Below are 19,020 nucleotides of genomic sequence, written 5' to 3'. Positions count from 1 at the left end.
CTAATGGGGCGGTAGTTCCCAGGGTCCGTCATGGCTCCCCCTTTGTGGAGTGGGATAACCGTCACAATGCGCCGTTCAGTGGGCACAAAGCCTGAGGTGAGACTATGACTGAACATGGTACTCAGGTAGGGTGCCAGTTCATTCTGTAGTTCATGTAGAACACAGCCTGGGATATTGTCAGGTCCCATGGATGCTGTGTTCTTGGCTGTGGAGAGTGTGTTTTTCACCTGTGCAGCCGTGATTACAGGAACTTTGCATTCTTCCAGTATAGAGATGGGCCCTCTAGGGGGTGAGAGGGGGGTAAAGTTAGCACTGAACCTATCTGCCAGGATGTTGGCAATATCAGTTGGTTCTGTATATTTAGTGCCATTGTGCTGTAACTCAGAGCAGATCTGAATGTTGCCATTGAGATTCTTGACATAGCTATAGAATGCTTTGTGGCTGTCATTAGAGTCAGTGGCAATTTTGTTTTTGTAACTAGTTTTGGAGGATTTTATGAGGGATCTCAGCTTCTTACTGAGGTTGAGTAGGGAGTTCCTCCAGTCATGGGATTTTACTCTTTTTTTGCAACAGTTTCTTTCTTCTGTTGTAGAGTTTGTTTAAGGCAGAGGACCACCAGATTGGCTTCTTTTTTTTTGGAGGATAGCATCTTGGTTCTGTTAGGGATAGTGTGATCCATGCACTCGTGTAAGTGCTTATAAAGTGCATTTGTGTAGGACTCAACAGTCATACCTCTATTGTCCGTCTGCATGGGTGTCATGAAGTTTGCCACTTCTGTCTTAAGAAGTGTGAAGTTGGCTTTGGAGAAGTTTTTTATGATGGTTTCCCTAATTGGGGGTGGAGGCTGGATGTGGATGTCTAGGGTGATTAGCTTGTGGTCGGATCTGACTGACGAGGAATTGACCTCTGGTGTGGAACACCAGTTGCCCATGTTTGTTAATGACCAGGTTTAGGAAATTGCTGCCCCAGGTGGGGGTGTGAATAAGTTGATCCAAGGTGTTGGAATTTATGAATTCCAGAAAACGTTGAGCAAAAGAGTTGGTACATGAGTAGTTTTCCCAGCTAATGGTGAGGTAGTTGAAATCACCCATTATTAGGGTGTTGGGTTATATCCTAATACTTTCCAGTGTATCAAGAAATGAGGAGTGGAAATCCTGGGGCATGGTGGGGGTCTGTAGCAAGCTACAATATGGATTATGGTCTTGTCCAGAGTTAGTTGCACTTGGATAATCTTGGATGCATTATGCTGTACAACTATCCTGGAGGTGTGGATATCCTTAATGAATATGGACACGCCTCCACCTTTAGTGCTTCATTCCGGGTTAGGTGGCCAAAAGGTGTGGTATGAATTATAGCCTGGTAATGCAGGGGTGCTCTCTGGAGCTTTGAACCAGGTCTTTGTCACTGCACAGAAGTCGATGTTCTCCATTTTAAGGAGTGCCTCGAGTGAGTGCATTTTGAGGTTTAGACTTCTAGCACTGAGTAGCATTACCTTCAGATTTTGCTTGCTTGTACCTGTTACGGTGGTATATAGGGGTTTATACACACTTTGGAAAGTTTGTCAACTATACTCAAGTGGGTCATTCATTGCCTTGGTGACCTTTGCAAAGAAGTCCACCAGATTTAGTAGGTATGTCCTTTCCTTGACAAAGCCAAAGTGGGTTGGATCCAGTGTCTGAAGGTTGCCTATGTCTTTTTTCATCATTTTCATGATAATGCTTTCCATGGCTTTGCATAATAGACTAGTCAAACTAATAAGTCTGTAGTTTCTGGGGTCAGTTGATGGTCCACCTTTATGAAATGAGAGGTACATTGCAGTCCTATATTCTCATGGTACAAAGCCTGTTTTTTGACTCAAGTGGTCCTGATAGACCATGTTTCAAGCTATTTAGGAAGCATCCTGGGATATTTTCAGGACCCACTGAGGCTGTATTTTTGGCCTTAGTGGATGCTGAAAAGGACCTGCTCCCTGTTAGTAATTGGAGAGGGTTATTCTAGTACTAGTAAGTATTTCATGGAGGGAGGTGGGGGGAGTGTGTGTGAGGGGTGATGTCTGTGCTGAATTTCTCAGCCAGCAAATTCGCTAAGTTATTCTGCCCACTAAAGGTGGCACCATTGACCTACAGTTTGCAATGCTGCTGTGTGCTGACTTTGAGGTTTTGATCACAGTCGTTGAAGGACTTGTGGTTGTCATTAGCCTGTAATGCTATCTTACCTTGAAATTGGGCTTGTTGGACTTAATTAGTCTTCTTCCTGTTTGGTTTAATTATAGAGCTCCTATCATTATTGGAGTTGATCTTCCTGATTGTAGCCATAACTTTTTTCCTTTTGTTATATAGCCTGTTATGGTTAGGATTCCACCAGTATGGTTAATTTTTATAGTTTGTTTTGGTCTTACTTCTAATAGGCAGAGCAGCCTATATATAGCCATTTATATAGTTAAACAACCAAGAACCAAAACATGAACTTTAAACAAATGTACAACATGAAGATAGTAAAACCAGCACAAACAACACAACCACTGAATATTCCTCCACAATACGTTTATTGTAGCTCAAACTACAATAAATGTATTGTGGAGGAATATTCAGTGGTCATGTTGATTGTGCTGGTTTACTGTCTATGTGTTGCCCATTTACATAGTTGTACAGGGACTCTGTGAACAATTCTGCATAGTTTGCTTTGAACTCGAGGTTGGGAGAGGCACTGGATTTTGACAAACTATTGCTTAACAGGATGTGGTTTGCTTTGGAACAGTTCCTCGCTCTTACAGAGTTTGCTGTGGTGACACTGAGGGTGGGGGTGGTGGTGGTGAGGGGTGCATATCTTTTCCATATTGGTGATTGTGATCCCCCTGCACTGTCCCAGTAATCAAGGAGCCTCAATCCTCACAACTGGCAACAGTGGGATGACGACAAGTACACACACAGTAAAGTGCAATTTACCTTAAGAGCACACAGAGATCACAGTCAGTCTGGGACTGGTTTCTCACTCTTTCTCCAGATCCCCAATAAGACTCCTCACTGGCACAGTTGTAGAGTAGAGATGTCAGCTGAGTGGCCAAGCTAAGACCTCAAGCACCCTCTCTGTCTAACTAGTGCTTCATGTCCCTGTGCAAGTGTCTAACTAGTGCTTCGTGTCCCTGTGCAAGTAGCTGACATACACACACTCTTTGAGATTTGATTTATATAGAAATGCACATACACACCTGGGGAAGGCTGGCACAGGTTTACTAGCTATGGCCCATTCTGACTAGCTCTGCCCCCTTCTGCCTAGACAATAAGGTAGTTCCAGCTGCCACCAGCCACTACTTATCAGCTACTTAAGGCCCTTTAAAAAGGGTGCCCACTCCTACTGTGTAATGTTACTATTAATCCAAATGGTAGTTTGACCAAGATCAAGGCTATTTAGGAGTGGCCTGTACAGTGTTACCAAATACATATGCAAGTACTCTAAGAGCTTAAATATGTCTCACAAATATCAGCCACAAATATAGGTTTAAATATATTTAATAATAAATAATAAAAGAGCAAGACAATACCATAAACAGACACAGTTATTCCAGAGTTCAAAATCACAGGAAATTTCTAAAACAACATTTGCAGGACAGTCTCAAATAAATAAAGAAAACTTCTAAGCTATACTTCAATATATTCCTAACTGTATCTAAGAGAAATTACTGTACCCTAGACTTATTTATAGCAAGGCAAGTGCAGACGGTGGTGATGAGTGGATGTTCTTGTCAGGTCAAAGACAAAGTACAAAATGCCCCATATCTCTCTCTGAGTGAGTTCTTAAATTAATATCAAATATTACTGCTGGGTTAGCTTGGATGACATCACTATTTGTCAGTTGACTTTAGTTCCCAGGCTAAACCCCTTTTGTCAGAAACTAACAGAATTTAACATCCCTGTGTGAAAAATACATAGCCTTCAGATGGCATTTATATTAAGCTGTTGAAAACTCAAACTGTTGACAGCGTAATAATCGACACGAAACTGTCAAAACCCCTGAACGTCGAATGCACACAAAAAAAAAGAATACCCAAGCACAACACAAATTGCTCTATGCAGGGGGGGCAAGCCCCCCTGCACCCCCACACCCCCTGCTAATTAAATATACCAACTCTGAGATTGCACTACATTGCTGTAAATGGAAATCTCCCCTTATGGAGATTTCCATTTACACGCGCGATGACTTTCGCTTTCGACATTTTGGTGCCGTCAAAATCAGCTTCGATATTTTCGGCCTTCGACAGGGTGAAGTAGACCCTTCAGATGTTTGCTCAGAGTTGTGCAGCTGCGATGAAGTCACAAAGCAATGAAACACTTCTGCATCTCAAACCTAGTAATTACTTCTCTTCCAAGACAATATAAAACCTTCTAGCTATAGACATTGTGTCTGCTGCTGCAATGAAACTGAGAGATAACATTTATAGCACAATTGTACAACAATTTAATTTCAACCATTTTCTTGAAGTTTTGCAAGGGAATCTTCTATGTTCTAGTAGGGTACACTGTGGATATATCTTTGAAGCTCAGCACTGTACAAACCCTGTTCAACACATACTTTTGTATCAGCAGTTTAATATACACATGACATATAGTCCTAATTCATATAATTACTTTCAAAATTCCAGAAAGATGTGCTGGCAGTATCTTCTTCTGTCACCCTTCTATATAAATCATATCAGTATTCACAAATGACAGAATTATTTACAAAATTCCAGATAGCTGTGCTGGCAGTATTTCTTTCTGTCACACTTCTATATAAATCATATAGAATTATTTACAAAATTACAGATAGCTGGGCTGGCAGGATTTCCTTTTGTGACAGTGATGACAAGGTCCAGTATATTTAAACCTTTGGTAGGTGTGCATGTTATCTGGTCAAGGGTATTTATTTTGTAAAGTCTAGGCATAATTGTGCCTGTGAGTTTGAGGCAGAGTAAGTTTCTCAGTCTATTGTGAGTAGTGAAAGTCTCCCATGAATAGAGTAGCTGGTTAATGGTAAGTGTCTGCAGTAGGTCTTGGTATGAGCTTTTGTATACTACAGACATACAGGGTGACCTGTTGCTTGCTAGGATATGGTATGGGACTTTGTCTATGGTGATTTGCACATGGATAAATTCCAGGACTTTATCTTCTTCAACCAGCCTGCAGGTATACTTGTTGCTGATATAGACTGACACTCCTCCAACTTTTGTCCGTCTGTACAGTTAATGGTGTAAACATGTAGCAGTTACTGGAGCCTTGCATTGCCAGCTTACTTTCTATGGATTTAAACCAGGTCTCAGTAATGGCACACGTGTATATACTACACAGTTGGGAGGGCTTGTGGCATGTGGAGTTTCCTGTTTAGGCTCCTAACACTGGGCAGTAACACCTTTAGGTTTCTTTGGGTTTATTTGCTATGCCAGCACGTTTGTTAATTTGGCATTGCCTAAAAAGACTGTAAAAGGGTGGATAAAGTGTTAGCCAATATTCAGAAGCCTAGGGGAGACTGGTGTAGACAATCCTTTGCAAAGCAACATGGTTTGTTAACCATGTTCTCCCATAGTGACAAATATGCATCCCCATGGAAAAAACACCAGAAACTAAGCCTATTATTTAAGTCAATTACCTTTTATTCATACTGTGGCATCACACTTGGTGAAGGTAGAAGGCTGCTCAATGCAAGATATAAATCTGCCTGAGACACATATTCAGAGAGATCAACAATGTCTGTGTTCATATAGTCCAGGAAAGTACATCTCAGGTCATTAATGCCCACATGGACTATTTTTATTTTATTTTATTTATTTTACATTTGTTGAACGGGCTAGTCCAACTGGATACATGTCCATTTTCAATAGAGACCCGAGGAGTTAAGCTCCAAAGCTAGGACAATGAAATTAACAATGCAATTAACATGAGATAGATAAAAAAAGCTATTTACAGTATATATAACAGATTATCACCATAAAATTTACAGTGCAGAATACAGGGATAATAAAGGATGCAAGTACAATCTATAGTTTACAATGCAGAAATAGAGGCATAATAAAGGAATGCAAATACAATCAAGGTTTTCAAGAGATAATTAGTAACATAGTTTAATAAGGAAGGAGTTGCTTTTAATGTGTTAATGGGTTTGGAAGATCAGAGTATATAAGGACAGTTAGACTAGTCAGGTGTAGAGCATGGGCATAACCAATTTGTTTTTAAAACAGGGTAGTGAAGGAAGTGTGGAGAGTTCATTTGGAAGGAGGTTCCAGGCTTTTCCAACTATATTAGAAAAAAGGGAGTCACCAGCTTTATTGTTTGTTTTAGTTGAATGTACTAGAAGTTTCTGAGAAGACCTTAAGGATTCCAGGTTTTTATAGGGAGTGATTAGTGTGGAAAGAATAGGTGTTTTGGATGGTTTGTAAAGAGTGTTGTGGGCTATAGTTAGCTGATGAAATTTAATTAGATTTTGTAGTTCAAGCCATCCTAGCTGCTTTAAATTGAGGCAGTGATGGGTTCTAAATGGGTTGCCATTGACTATGAGGGAATCATACTGGTACCTGTGGTGTAGTATAGCTGTACCTGTAAGACAGCATAGATAAAAGAAATGAGAAGACTACAACACCACCAAATTGTGGGGCAACCATGTTTCACCTGGGGGACATAAAATGCTGGCGTTAGTATAAGCTAAACGGAAGAGTATTAGCTAAACAGGAAAGTGTTTCAAGTTAAATAACAACCTTAAAACAGTTGTAAAAAAGTACTTAGATATCTGAGGGTATATTGTTGGTATGCTATACTACACCGTAGAAGGGTATCACCAGCAGAAATGGATACACCGTTCCACAAATATCTATCTATTTATCTATATATATATATATATATATATATATATATATATATATATATACACACACACACACCAGCAAAAATGGATACACTGTTCTATATATGTATGTATGTATGTATATATATATATATATATATATATGTGTGTGTGTGTGTGTGTAGATAGATAGATAAATATTGTTTGGAGTATTGATTTTCCTTTTTTCTGGGAAAAATAAAATACAGAATTCTGAACAGTTAAATTATAAGAAAGTAGAGATTTCATGGAATGTAGAATTTCACACACCACAACTTGTTTATTTTCTTACACTTACTATCTGTAAAACTGCTGTATTGCTTTATTCAGCATTCTATTCTCAGAATCCGTTTTAACTTTGGTTGAAAACAAAAGCATTAGAAACTTGCACTACAATAAAAGTAATCACCAGAAATTACAAAATTACCCTTAGAAATCCAGGCTATGATTCACTGTTTTAGTTCATGAAAATGGAACTTCTTTTCTAGTTCATTTTTTTAGTAATCAAAAACAGTGCCCTTGATGTTTATAGATGAATTACAAGAACACATCTTTATGTGATGACATGAAAATTTGATGTACTCACCTACGTCATCTAAGACTGTGATGCAGTGGTCAGTGTGACCAGCCACAAAAGTAAAGCATAGCACAAACTTGATTTTGATTGCCTTATCATCCATCCATCCACAACACTTTTTTCCCATTTCTGCACATGAGGTTGGCATGTCCCTTGAACAGTGACAGTCATCTAAAGCCAAGATTCACACTGCCAAGTGACTAGCTCAGCCATGGTTGTTCTTCCACATCAGACACTCATGCATCCTCACACCTATGGCCAATTTAGAGTGTCTAATTCCCTTCCCCTATTGCATGTTGTTGGAATGTGGGAGGAACCAGAGCACCTACAGGAAACCCATGTAAACACAGAGAGGAAATGTAAACTCTGCACAGAAGGTACCCCAGCTAAGAACTGAACTGGGGAACCTCTTTCTGTGAGGCAACAGCATTATCTGCTGTGCATGATGTCGCATTATCTCAATAAATAAATAAATGAATAAATAAAATTAACTGATGTGATACTTAATAAAGATACTTAAGCTCCTGAGTAACTCCCCAGAATAAATTGCTGTGTCTTGTCGGTCCTAACTGTTTGAAGGAAAGGGACATAGACAGACTATCAGTAAAATGGCAGAGCCCACCTCACTGTGTTACCAGTGACCTAGGTTCAATAACAGACTATGGTACTTAGTAGCTAAACTGGATGGGGAGTGGATGACCGTCTGACATCTGGAGCAGAGGGTAAGTTTTCCTGTCCTTACTCACTCCAGCTGGCCAAGAACTGCAGTCACTTCGCTCTGCTGTCATTTAATTCCACCTTCCACCCCTCAAAGTAAAGAACACACTATGTCTAAGAAGTGTGAACATGACCTACTGTTTTAGTTTGATCATCTGTTTAATGATTGGTGATACTCCTGGCCTTCAAAGGTGGAAATCTCAGGAGGACTGAATACTGTAGTGTGATGCTTCTTGGTGTAATGGTTAAGGTGCTTACCTTAGAAACACAAGGTGCAGGGTTTGATTCTCACATGGGGTAACTGGCTAGGCTTAAAATGGCCCCCGAGGACAGTTAGCCTAGTACTAATCTATGAATCAAAGCAGTCTTGGTAAATATCCCCCTTTAAAGAAACCGTGTTGCAGTAATCTTGGAGTATGCCATCATATCTAAAGCAATCTACAGGGATGGCATGTTGTCCTAGACGTCATGAGTCCTTATGGCTGTTTCATAGCTAATTCATTAAGTTTCCTCCTTATCTCTACCAATTAGTTTCAGTTAAGAAATGAGGTTACTTGCATGCTAAGGCACTGAACATGATAAGGATCAATCTACCAGTACAGACGGAGGAATATGTAACTCAAGAAGGTTCTCAGCAGGCTCTTCATAAGCTTTTAACTGATTCTATATGTTGGCAATATGCAGTTAAACCATGTCCTCTTGCATCCTCTGCTCCAATTGCCTCCTGAGCCCCTGTATAGCAGGTGTGCTACAAAAACTGGAAAAGAAAATGCAAGAAAAGTCAGGCTGCCAGATCTTACGTTTATCTCAAAGGATAACTTACATTGTCTATGTTTTTCTAACAACAGTGACATATCAGAAAAGAAATGTAAACAGTAATTCTAAAGTCTTTAAAAGATGAGTTGCTGAGAAAGCTAACAATCTCCACTCAATGGAAAACAAAAGTACTTAAATACTGCCTTTAAATTTTACCTACAACCTGTGCCTTCAGGTGAAATTGATCAAATCCTTCCAAAGGTACAGGTGTCACAGATACATCGAGGTCTGTATTCCTTATGGAATTATTACTTATATACTAACTCTAATTCTAACTTTTCTGTAACTCTCCGAGATTCCACAAAACATGGTTGAATTGTCATCTGACCATAGCAGAGTACCAGAATTTATATCCAAACTTCTTACTCCCACCTCTTCTGAACGTTTTTGAGAAATATACATGACACATGTTCTTAAACATGTGCATGACTTTGTCCTCATCTGCAGTGAGTAACATGGAAGTTTTTATACTCTCACAGCCATTATAAGGCATGCATAACAGTGCTAATGAATGCATGGCCATTTTAAGCCTAGCCAATATTCCTTTTGGTGCTCAAATTAACCTATCCCATTTAAACAGACTGCTGCTACCTCATTGCCTTCTCCAACCTATCCCATTTAGTCAGAGATTGGATTTACCCATCTCATGGCTGATAGTTATATGTTACTCTTAATGAGAAAAAATCTCATATAGTAACTCATGCTTTAGCATACTTCACATTAGCTCAAAAATATGAATTTATTTGCTTTTCTTTATAGGAAACGTTTGACTGGATATGATAACCCTTTTCAGTGGTGGCCCAGGGACAAAAACTCCAAAGAATTCTTACATGAAAGGAAACATTCAGTGCACAGACGTAGCTTTGAGCAGCATGTTTTCACAGAATGGAGACATTTAACACATACATAGTGTTTAGCACTTGCTGAAAAATGGACAGTTGGCTTTAGATAACATTCTTACATTTTATATTAGCACTTAGACAGAGATCAATGAAATGTTCGGTAATATGATATACACTTATTTACAGATAGAATTACAAGGTTTTGAAAAATAATATTTGGTCAGTCATCAAACAAAAGAGGCATCAGCATACAATAGTGTTACTTATGCAGGGAATATCGTTCGAGGAGAATGGAGTTATCGAGCTAGGTAGAGTAGTTTATTATGGTTGAAGGAAGGTAGTATATGATATTTTTAATAGGTGCACATGCTCGTAGTGAGCAGTTTTTTCACACATTCTGCACCGGCACTTACTGTGTGTAAAGCTGATGCTTGTGATGTCAACAGAAAGTAATTATGTCCAAATTATTCTCTTAAATGCACTACACCCCCAACACACACACACACACACACACACACACACACACACACACACACACACACACACACACACACACACACACACACACACACACACACACACACACACACACACACACACACAAAATACAAGTTTTACACTGATTTTAACAAAAGTGTGACACTACGTTGTTCTGCCAGATCAGTGACTGTCATTTAACAATGATCAAATAGTAGAGAAAGGCACTTTTACCCACTCTTTGCCTGCATGCACTTCAATTACAGCCACTTAACTGACAGTACGCATATCAAACATGTGACTGTGGAGAAAAAAATAATATTCACAATAATGTACTTCAAGATTGTATTTCACAGAAACACAAGTGTAATCACAATAAAGTGTTCATGTCATTTAAAAATGTACATTAGTCCTGCAAAACCAGATTAGTGATTGTTTAAAGTCATCAAACAATATGAGGCTTAATTACTTTTATTCACAAGCAGCCATAACCTATACCACCCAGTGATGATAACCACTTCTGTTTACATGCTAGATGTTTGATTGTGATAATAATACTGGGCATGTAACATTCACACAAACAGTATTTACACAGTAAAGTCTTGCACCTTGATCCATACAAAGCACAATGGCCATGCAAAGCCAGAATAATGAGAAAACAGCATCTTCCTCCAGAGGCAGCCACTAGATGTGGCAAGCCAGCACTGTATCAAGCTTAGCTCTAGCCAGAGTATAAGCTCTGCTCTGGCTCATGATCCAGCAGATGAGAGCCTAGAATGAGCCAAGCCACGATCACAAGTTTTTTTTTTTTGAGCAACTGCTGATTCAGACCTGACCTGCAGGCTGAGTATACCTTCTATTAGGTCTAGTCTGTGAATCTAAATGAATGAGGGAGAGTTTGTGGGAAAAATGTGAAATCAGGACAGCATGGAAAGCACTACTGATGTTAAGGACTATAAGAGCAGGATTCTTTTGTGTTTCTTTGCATTCACTGAGGCAAGCCCTGCTCTCTCAGTTGTCCCTGATTTTAGCCCAGTGCAGTGACTTTCTAAGAGGTGCTTTTAGGTAGGTTTAGGAATAAGTATATGTGTTCAAGAACATGTTGAAATGACTACATTGTTGTAGTAGTTGATTCTCTTGTTTTTATCTTATACTTTCCTCATCATAAAGAATGAAAGATGTGGACAGAGAGTGACTATGTTTTTGGAGAGGGGATGAGGCTGCATCTTGTACATGAAAGATGTGGACAAACAGTGACTATATTTTTGGAGAAGGGGTGTAGAGGCATCTTGTACATGAAAGATGTGGACAGAGAATGACCATGTTTTGGGGGAAGGGGTGTAGAGGCATCTTGTACATGAAATATGTGGACAGAGTGACTGTATTTTTGGGGAGGGGATGAGGCTGCATCTTGTACATGAAAGATGTGGACAGACAGTCACAATGTTTTTGGAGAAGGGGTGTAGAGGCATCTTGTACATGAAAGATGTGGACAGAAAATGACCATGTTTTTGGGGAAGGGGTGTAGAGGCATCTTGTACATGAAATATGTGGACAGAGTGACTATGTTTTTGGGGAGGGGATGAGGCTGTATCTTGTACATGAAAGATGTGGACAGACAGTGACTATGTTTTTTAGAGGGCATGTGGTAGCATCTGGTATATGAAAGATGTGGACAGACGGTGACTGTACTTTTGGGGAAGGGATGTGGAGGTATCTTGTACATAAGAAATGTGGACAGAAAGTGACTATGTTTTTTTTGGGGGGAGGTCTATGTTTGGCTACCGAAAACAAATAGCATTGAACAACTGAATATCAAACGTAAAACATACAAAACATAAGTTACCAAACACAGCTTTTTCCGGAAAAAAAAAGAAAAACATTGAATGGCCATAGATAGCAACAAATAGGAAGAACCATGATGCATAAGGTAAGTGAAGGAAGCCTTTTTTGAAAATGTTAAATTTGGCCTTTTCCCCACTATAGTACAATCTCAGATTTGGTATATATAGCTGGAGGGGTGTGGGGGTTGCTACCCTCCACCTTGGTCATACCCATTTGAGCCTAGTAGCCATTCTTAAAGAAATACTTTTTATAAATAAACATAAAAGATATAACGTCTTATATGTTCCATTCATAATACTTGACTAGTCAGTACATACAATAATCAATATAGGCTGAGAAAATAAAAACCCAAACATAAAAATTAAAAAAATGAAGTAAAAAATATGCTCACTATTAGCCGGGTCTAAATGAACAAGTTAGCATAGCCCCACTTTTAAAACTAAAGGCACATAAAAGTTGACCCTGGCATTTTTATGCAAATTATTATAAGTTTATTTTTTACTTCATTTTTTTATGTTTGAGTTGTTATTTCTTTATTTCTTTAAGAATGGCTGTTAGGCTTGCATGGGTGTGTGCAAAACTATGCAGTCTTACAGGTAGCTACTCCAACATGTGATTTTAGTATGTATTTAAGCAGGTTTTTAAACTGAAGTGGTATCTGAGGAAGCTTTACGATAAGTAAAATGAAAGCACTTAGTTTGAATAAAGAATCATTTTGAATATACTGCCGCATCCTGGTTTCCCTTTGTTGTTACTTCAGTAGTTAACTTTTTGGTGTACTTTGCAGCATATGTTTACCAATCAGAAGTGGAAATAGCAAAATGTTATAGCAGGTCTCACATTTTCAGTATGAAATTAGTGCACAAAAAAGGGTTACCGGTTTGTGGGTCATGCAGTACATGACAGCAAAGGGCAATTATGACTGATATGGTTTTCTGGAGGGGCAGTATCTTATCAAAAATCAAGGTTACCATTGTTATTTTATTTTGTAACAGCACACAATTAGTAGTGGTGTACCTTCTCAGAAGGGGCAGAATACATTAGGATAGTGTGTGTATTTTGTACTTAAACAGGCAATTATATATATATATATATATATATATATATATATATATATATATATATATATATATATATTTTTTTTTTTTTACTTTGAGCTGCCTTAAGGGAAGAGAAATATAATCTCTTACATAATGCTAACAAAACCCAACATTTTACGGGACTTATTATTTTAGTTTGGCTTTGTAAGTAGATTTACAATGGGACTGTTTGACCATTGTGTGCTGAAGCTGCTGTTCACTAAATCATCATCAGGCCAGAACAAAAAAACAAACAAATGCTTTTTATGTCAATAACCTGGGCAATATTTCTGTTACTGTATACAGACTGGTGTACTTATATATTGTGTGATTATATTTTTTTCCCAGTTTTCATTGTCAGCCGACAGTAGCTTGGGCCTTTAGGAAGTATGACCACCATACTGTCAGCATTCATTTATTTGAGTGAATGCTGGCAATGTCAATGTTTGTGTTTGGCTGAAACTGTATTGTTTTCTTAATTAATCTCTTCTGTAGTTTCAGACTTGGTTATTTTCAGTCTAGCTACTGCTCCAATTGTCTGCTCTGGCTTGGCTCTTAGAGGGCACTCAGAGTCTAGCCAGATCTGGCTTGCCCACCTTTAGCAGCTACAGCAATTTTATAGCCATCTCAGATCAACTACTCTCATAACATACAAATAAATAAATAAATAAATAAAATAACCAGCACACAGTAATATTTTCAAATAGCTGTCAACCTCTTAGTGCAAGAATCAGTGTCAAAGGGCCAACATCAGTGATAGATTTTAACTGTTGCTCTCATACTTGGATAGTTGCTAAAATAAAAGATAATGCTTTTTCTGGAGGACACAAAGTCTGAAACTCAAATGACTTGTGACTATAATTCTTTCATGACTGCATTCCTCAATGATGTGCCTGAAAACACACATTTGTGAAGAAAAGGCCAAAACTGAGGCCACTTTGGGGAAAATCTAAGTAGCTAGGAACAGTTTCTAACTTATTTCATATCATACCTCTCAAATTCTTTGCTCAAGAATTCTGAACAAAGCTAAAAATAATTTGAAAATAAAGACCTCAAATAATGAACAATTTTAAATATTACTCAAATTCACTTGAAAACAGAACAAGTCTTCAACAATGTGCATTTCAGAACAAAATAATTGTGAAACTCTAATGGCTGGCATTATAATGGTGACTATAATCCGAAGTAATTTAAAATAAAAATAAAAAGAACATTATGAGGGAAAGATCAAAAATATAAGGCAGTATCAAGTGAATTTTATAAAATCGGGGGCAGTTCAGAAATATGCTTCAAATAAATATGGATCAGTCCCAGCTGCTTGGCTACGAAGGATGCCACTTCTTTGCTCAAGAATGATGGAAAGCCAAAATAATTTTTCGGCAGTTGTCTAAAATCAGAGAATTTTTTTTTTTAAAGTTAATCTAATTCATTTAGAAAGTTAATAGAACAATGGATTTTTCATTAATGTACATTTTCTGAAAAATAAGATATATAAACCACTAATGACTGGCATTACTGACAGACTGTAATCCTTGGTGATTAACTAGGAAAACAAATATCAAGGGAAGGGGAAAAAACAATGACACAGAATTGTGATATGCTGTGCCATCTGATTTGAATATCTGGTTGCCTGTATATATAGGTTCATAGGTTCATATTAGGCTAACTGCCCTTGTGGGCCATTTTAAGCCTAGCCAATTATTGCATGTGAGAATCAAACCCTATACCTTGTATATGTAAGGGAAACACCTTACCATTATGCCAAAAGCCAACATACTTGCTACTATTCAGACCTACTATTTCTCAGTCTTTAGAGGTACATTTCCAGACTTTTAATTTGATTCCACCCACAATCTTGACAAAGAAGCCTAATTTGTTTTGTGGATTTTGGTGGGACTGACCAAAAGCACTGAAGGGTGTTGCAGTAGCAGCATTTCTTTCCTCTTTTTTTTATCCTTGTGAAAGAACTTAACAGAGGCAAGCCAAAGAAGTGTCTCTCATTATATAGTGCCCTAGGTGTCTGCCTGTATGGCCTGTAAGTCAGGCTGTCCATTTTAAAAGTGCTAGGGTAGAGATCTTAGCTTTGAAAGATACAGCAAAGTAGTCTTTTGTAGACTGCAGTAGAAAGAAGCTCACGTAGTCTCATTATCACTGTTAGTAAGTGCAGCAGATATATGATAGAAATTAATACCAACAGTTATATTAGATGGTAGCAGATATATGGTAGAAATGAATACCAACAGTTATAATATTAGAAGGTAGCAGATATATGGTAGAAATGAATACTAACAGTTGTAATATTAGAAGGTAGCTTTTACCCTGGGAGAGGCAAGCAATTAAGGAATAAAGCATCACATTCATGCATTGCATAGCGCATTGGTATAGTTGCTCAGAGGGGCATTGATCGTCCTTAACAACTGTCTGCGCAACAGCTTGACTTTGTGACAATTTACTAATTGGCACCTCATTCTATTTTATATACCTGCACTATGTTTACTTCTATTTATGAATAAAAATGATCCAGTTGGTATCAGCTCACTTGTTCATTTATAGGTTCAAAGGTAATAGTTCCAAGCATGCAAACTATTAGTCATCAAAAAGTTTGACTACCATTACCTATGCAGATATTTTCTCTTACTAGGGTCTATTTTATATATGTAAAGCTTCAAAATTTTGAACCTCATATGTTTGACACCATATGAGTGAAATTGAATCTTTGAATATATAATAAAAACATTAAAAAAAACACTTACCTTAACGCTCTGAGTAGGGGGCCAAGCCACCCTTCATCCCCCACGCCCCCCGTACTTAAATATACTAACTCCAAGACCGCACTTCAGTGCAGAAAAGGGAAACTTTCCCATTCTATGGAGTATGAAGTCATTGCCTTTCACCTTCAAACTTTTCAAAGTTCGATCATATGGTGTCAACCATATGACATTGAAACTTTGAAATGTTCGGCAATTTAATAGGGACCCTCTTACTAATATGTATGAATCAGAATTGTTTTAGAATTAAGTTATTGAATGAATTGGTCTGACAGTAAAAGGGAGTTTATTCTGCAACATTGGGAGCCAGTCAATATATAACTGCCACATACTTTTTACATTGTTAAAGTTTATTTTCAGAAATAATTTTCCTGATCTGATGTTATGACCCTCTATGGTACATTCCAAGTAAAGGATTTAAAAAAAATCAGATCAGATATTTGCCTATAAATTAGACATTATCAGCTCTGAGGAAACTATAAGAAACATTGGATAGGCACAGTCCTTACAACTTTACAGAGTTGTTCACGCTTTCTGTCCTTTGACTTTTCTAGTAACAAATATTTGTATTTTCAAATGTTCACTTCTGCTACTCATTATAACATTGTTTATTGTTTTGAAGATCCTTAAAAAAAGATTGAAGATAATATGTTAAATGTGTTTATTTAAAAATGGAAACAGAATATTTGAAATATTAATTATTTTTCTGAGTTCCATAAATGCTGATTAGTATGAGTCTGGCTGCAGGTTTAATTGTGTTTGAAAAGTAATACCTTTGAAAGTTAGAATATTGTACTTTTTTACCAAAAAAATAAGGCAGGGATATAACGTTGCTAAACTGACCAACTCAAAAATAGTCTTGAAAGAGATGGTCACAAAGGTATTTAATGCAGAAAACCAGATTCAGTGATTCAGAATTGTAACCTGCTGCTTTCCCCATAGCTAGGCACACACATGGAGTTGCTGCTTGAAGGATGGCAAGCTACCGCCTGTAGAAGTGAGTTCACCTGAACTAGACTGAATTGTGGCATTCTGATAAGCTACATGTGCTGGGCTCAAGGGAATGATAGTTCAGATGTAGTATCAGGAAGCAGTAACATTGAAGGGAATGATAGTTCAGATGTAGTATCAGGAAGCAGTGACGTTGAAGGGAATGATAGTTCAGATGTAGTATCAGGAAGCAGTGACGTTGAAGGGAATGATAGTTCAGATGCATTATCAGGAAGCAGTGACATTGAAGGGAATGATAGTTCAGCTGTAGTATCAGGAAGCAGTGACATTAAAGGGAACGATAGTTCAGCTGTAGTATCAGGAAGCAGTGACATTGAAGGGAATGATAGTTCAGCTGCAGTATCAGGAAGCAGTGACATTGAAGGGAATGATAGTTCAGATGTAGTATCAGGAAGCAGTGACATTGAAGGGAATGATAGTTCAGCTATAGTATCAGGAAGCAGTGACATTGAAGGGAATGATAGTTCAGATGTAGTATCAGGAAGCAGTGACATTGAAGGGAATGATAGTTCAGATGTAGTATCAGGAAGCAGTGACATTGAAGGGAATGATAGTTCAGATGTAGTATCAGGAAGCAGTGACATTGAAGGGAGTGATAGATCAGATGTAGTATCAGGAAGCAGTGACATTGAAGGGAATGATAGTTCAGATGTAGTATCAGGAAGCAGTGACATTGAAGGGAATGATAGTTCAGATGTAGTATCAGGAAGCAGTGACATTGAAGGGAATGATAGTTCAGATGTAGTATCAGGAAGCAGTGACATTGAAGGGAATGATAGTTCAGATGTAGTATCAGGAAGCAGTGACATTGAAGGGAATGATAGTTCAGCTGTAGTATCAGGAAGCAGTGACATTGAAGGGAATGATAGTTCAGCTGTAGTATCAGGAAGTAGTGACATTGAAGGGAATGGTAGTTCAGCTGTAGTATCAGGAAGAAGTGACATTGAAGGGAATGATAGTTCAGATGTAGTATCAGGAAGCAGTGGCATTAAAGGGAATGATAGTTCAGATGTAGAATCAGAAAGAAGTGACATTGAAGGGAATGATAGTTCAGATGTAGTATCAGGAAGCAGTGACATTAAAGGGAATGATAGATCAGATGTAGTATCAGGAAGCAGTGACATTGAAGGGAATGATAGTTCAGATGTAGTATCAGGAAGCAGTGACATTGAAGGGAATGATAGTTCAGCTGTAGTATCAAAAAGCAGTGACATTGAAGGGAATGGTAGTTCAGCTGTAGTATCAGGAAGAAGTGACATTGAAGTGAATGATAGTTCAGATGTAGTATCAGGAAGCAGTGGCATTGAAGGGAATGAAAGTTCAGATGTATCAGGAAGCAGTGACATTGAAGGGAATGATAGTTCAGCTATAGTATCAGGAAGCAGTGACATTGAAGGGAATGATAGTTCAGATGTAGTATCAGGAATCAGTGACATTGAAGGGAATGATAGTTCAGCTGTAGTATCAGGAAGCAGTGACATTGAAGGGAATGATAGTTCAGATGTAGTATCTGGAAGCAGTGACATTGAAGGGAATGATAGTTCAGATGTAGTATCAGGAAGCAGTGACATTGAAGGGAATGATAGTTCAGATGTAGTATCAGGAAGCAGTGACATTGAAGGGAATGATAGTTCAGATGTAGTATCAGGAAGCAGTGACATTGAAGGGAATGATAGTTCAGCTGTAGTATCAGGAAGCAGTGACATTGAAGGGAATGATAGTTCAGCTGTAGTATCAGGAAGCAGTGACATTGAAGGGAATGATAGTTCAGCTGTAGTATCAGGAAGAAGTGACATTGAAGGGAATGATAGTTCAGATGTAGTATCAGGAAGCAGTGGCATTGAAGGGAATGATAGTTCAGATGTAGTATCAGGAAGCAGTGACATTGAAGGGAATGATAGTTCAGATGTAGTATCAGGAAGCAGTGACATTGAAGGGAATGATAGTTCAGATGTAGTATCAGGAAGCAGTGACATTGAAGGGAATGATAGTTCAGATGTAGTATCAGGAAGCAGTGACATTGAAGGGAATGATAGTTC

The 19,020-nt window shown here is 38.2% G+C and overlaps 1 protein-coding gene across 3 annotated transcripts in view; it reads left to right on the top strand.

The window, feature by feature from the left end:
• Nucleotides 1-19,020, top strand: part of PRRT3 (proline rich transmembrane protein 3) — a 1,156,938-nt gene that overhangs the window by 82,743 nt on the left and 1,055,175 nt on the right. The window lies entirely within an intron of this gene.

This window comes from Protopterus annectens, chromosome 7.part1 (genome assembly GCF_019279795.1).
Source record: "Protopterus annectens isolate FY-2018-M chromosome 7.part1, PAN1.0, whole genome shotgun sequence".
Taxonomy (NCBI): Eukaryota; Metazoa; Chordata; order Ceratodontiformes; family Protopteridae; genus Protopterus; species Protopterus annectens.
The sequence above is the reverse complement of the archived record's forward strand: the minus strand, read 5'-3'. Positions and strand labels throughout refer to the sequence as shown.